Source organism: Pteropus medius, unplaced genomic scaffold (genome assembly GCF_902729225.1).
Source record: "Pteropus medius unplaced genomic scaffold, Ma_sr-lr_union100, whole genome shotgun sequence".
Lineage (NCBI taxonomy): Eukaryota > Metazoa > Chordata > Mammalia > Chiroptera > Pteropodidae > Pteropus > Pteropus medius.
Window position 1 is genome coordinate 6,254,614 of NW_024342644.1, and position 3,928 is coordinate 6,258,541.

The 3,928-nt window shown below is 39.7% G+C and overlaps 1 pseudogene; it reads left to right on the forward strand.

Annotated features, from left to right (window-relative positions):
• Positions 1-1,206: 1,206 nt before the first annotated feature.
• On the forward strand, positions 1,207-1,325 carry LOC120605660 (uncharacterized; annotated as a pseudogene).
• The last annotated feature ends 2,603 nt before the right edge of the window (positions 1,326-3,928 follow it).

Sequence of the window (3,928 nt, forward strand, 5' to 3'; positions counted from 1 at the left end):
GAACTTGTTCAGTCCTTGGTATTCGAGAAAAGGGGGTTGTGGGGAGGTCGGTGGGGCTGCCATGGAAATGGCCTGCCTTTCCAAGCAGGAGAGCCCAAACTGCCTGAGATCCCATGGAGCAGAGAAGGACGCTGCAGAAGGAAGCCAGACTAGGTCACCTTGAGAGGAACTCCCCCAAGGAGGGTGCCTGGAGAGGCCAAGTGACCACAGGAGAGGGTGAGCCTGCAGAGAGCAAAGTAGGAAAGCAGCTCATCATCAGCCGCCTGCTGAAGGAGGCACTGCCTAACGCGAGGAGTCTCACTGTAGGTGACAGATTCCTGGCCATGGGAGCACCTCCCATAAAACCACTAAGGAGCCCACCAAGAAAGGAAAGTCAGCATTTGGATTCTGTCCCACCCAGAGGCCAACATTATACTACAATTGTACCAGGCAAGCAAGAGACTTTGTACCACTTACCTCATCGCCTTTCTCCACCCTGCGGCCCTGGAGGGGGCCTGGTGGGCGGGGCATGAGGAGCAGGGTGAGGAAATGGGGCAACTGGCCACGCCCTCTTCCCATCCCCCACCCCACTCCCAAATGCCAAACTTTGGCCAGGCCCCAAGTGCAAAGGAGATTGATTAATTGAATGAGATTTTGTACAGGACTGGACTTTTCCCTTGAATGTGACCAATAGACTTTTTATTGTTATAAAAATGAACCCTCCCAAGATTATACTCAGGATCAGGGAAGAACAAGTCAAGAAACCAGTTTGAAGAGGCAAACGTGAAAAATAATAAAATCTATTTTCTGCTTGTATCCTATTAAGCTTGTCTGATAAGCTAGATACATATAAAAGATAATATTTAGTTTCAGCATGAAACTTGTCTCTAAATTCAAGAAAGAATTCGGCTCATTTTAATGGACCACTACTTTTTTGCCAGCTTTACTGAGATATAATTGATATATAACATTGTATAAGTTTAAGGGGTACAGTGTGATGATTTGATACACATTACTATTTTTATGCCTATTATAACTTACTAGTTTTCCAGAAAATTGCTCTGTAAACTTTTATAACATTTGCCATTGAGTTATTATTTTTATGTGTTTCAAGAATCCTGCTAGCAAAATAACATTAACAATATCTCTTTCATAAAATACTTCAGGAAGGACATTATAAGTGTTATGCATATAGCAATTCTCTAACACGCTTTCAAAGGAAGAGTAGCTTATGGCCATGCCACCATGAATGTGCCAGATCTCGTCTGATCTCGGAAGCTAAGCAGGGTCGGGCTTGGTTAATACTTGGATGGGAGACCATCTAGGAATACCAGGTGCTGCAGTGTTTAAAAAATAATAATAATAAAATTAAATTAAAAATAAATAAATAAATGAATAAACAAAGGAAGAGTAGCTTATACATAAACCCTGACATAACTTGTTATCTCAGGAGACACTGAGTTAAGCTTGAAAACGGACATTACATTCTATTTAGATGGCATTCTGTTTCATACTCACATGACACCTCTCAACATCGACTGGCAACAATAAATTGCCCAAGACACTTATTTAAATGTGACCTGAATTATTAAGATTGCAAGTTCTGAATATAAGTTTTTTAACTTATAATTTTCAAATATACTGGTTCTTTCTGATATTATACAAATTCCATTTTCCCAGCTGCTGTTTTATCATTTTGTTTTATCCTCCTGGTTGTCCTAGAAACGTATAGGAATTATTCATTTTCAGAAAGCATTTTCTTATTGTTTGCATGGCAAGTTCCTCCCATTATTTTGGAAAATAAATGAATCGAATGTTCCTTGAAAATAAAATACCTTGAAGCACATAGGAAAAAACAATACAAGAAAATTACAAAATCCCAAGTTCAAAAAGAAAAGCCGAGGTTGGTGAGAGTCGGCTAAATTCTATGCAAACATGGGCTTGACATTCTCCTCTATTAGACTGTATGGTTTATAGGGCTAGTTTTTTGTATCCAACTTATTTCTAGTGGTCACAAAAGTCTACCTTTTTACATATGTGTTCACAGATTATCTAGGAGGTCCACACCGTGCCTAGAGAAAGCCAGTGGTTGGTCCTCCTCAGGCAACTGCTAGAGGTGAATCACTATCTCTCCTGAGGTCTTCATGTAAGAGACATCTTTAAGTGTACAGACCAGGAGGAAAGGTAGTTCTGAGCTTCTGCTGTGTTCTACATACAACTCTCTCTCTAACCAAATAAGAATCCCAATCCCCTCTTCAAGCATCTCATCCAAGGAAGAGAAAGGGGTTAAATCATCAATTTGATAACTATCTCTTGATGCCATCAAAACAAAAATGTCTCCAGGACTGAAGCCAATTAGTAGATCTTAGTTTTACTCAATTCTTTCCTTGGGTTTCAATGCAATTTCAGAGGAATTCTTTTAGCTACAAGGGTACTCATCTGCAAACACATTTTACTTTGTATTTTATATATAATGTATATTTGTTTATTTATTCATTTATTTATTTAACTTTATATGGCGTTTACATTTTAGAAAGTCATGATTTAGCCTTTAATATACCCAAATCCTACTTGGGCTTTTAAAAATGCCCCCCCAAAAAGACAATGCCAATTTGCCCCTTCAGGATCGCCAGGACAAAGCAAGTCTGCAAGAAAGGAAGCCTGAAAGAGAGGTACTTTTTGGAAACTTCCAACTGTCAGTGCACCATTTGGAAACTGTGCGATGTGGTAAATATAACCAGCCATGTGGCTTGAGGGAAGTCACTTAACTCTGTGGCCTAAGTTACCAGAAAAACTCCAAGGTCCTTTCTACCTTTAAAAAATAGTTCGCAATGCTACGTAAAGGGACTTTACACTTCAACCGACGCAAGACTATATAATGTTTTCTTAAAAATTCATAGAAGTTACTAATGTATCACAATCATAATTTATCCATCATAAGATATTTTTTAATGCCTGAGATGGTAACAATACCAGTGGTTGTTATTTTCACGTGATAAAAACAGTTATCCAGTTGTTTTGCTTTTGAATACAAAGATCCTGCCCTCTCCTGAACACCCCAGTGAGGTCCTATGGTCCTTTAAGGCAGAAAGCATTTTTTACTTGGAGTGCTCTGTATCGGGGAAAATCCAGTGGAAACATTAGCAAGAACTCCTGGGGCTCTCTGCAAGAAAATTTTCCAGGATTTCAGATTTATGAGATTGAAGAGTGTGAAGTGCATCTTGGAAACAAAGTAATAAATGATGTATTTGGACAGAAATCTCTAGGATAAAAAAATGACAGGAAACTGCTGGCTTAATTTTGCAGTAAAATTACCGAGCAGACTGAAAAGTAAAAGGGCTTACATTCCCAGAATATATCACGATTGCAACAAAGCTGACCAAGTTGTGTTGAGGCTAAATAGGGGCTGCAATGTTCTAAGCCAGGCCGGAGAAGCAGGCAGAATCTAACTGTTTTAAATTTAAAATAAAAATTCCGTCCCCCACCCACAAAAAAAAAAAAAGGATGAAGAAAGGCAACTACCATAAACCACCTGCAAGGGGTTCTTCACTAAGTTTCCAGCTGCTGTACTCTAGACCCACCAAAGAGATCCTCATTGTGATGGTTAATTTTACATGTCATCTTGACTGGGTTGCAGGGTGCCCAAACATTTGGTCAACATTATTCTGGGTGTGTCTGTGAGTGTGTTTCTGAGATTAACATTTGAATTGTCAAACCAAGCAAAGGAGATTGCCTTCCCTAATGTCGATGGGCCTTGTCCAATCAGTTGAAAGCCTGAATGGAATAAAAAGACTGACTAAGCGGGAACTCCTCCTGTCTGACTGTCCTTAAGCTGGGACGTCACTTTTCTTCTGCCTTCGGACTTGAATTGAAACATCAGCTTTTCCTGGGTCTCGAACCTGCCAGCCTTCAGATTGAAACTTATACCATTATCTCTCCTGGGTCTCCA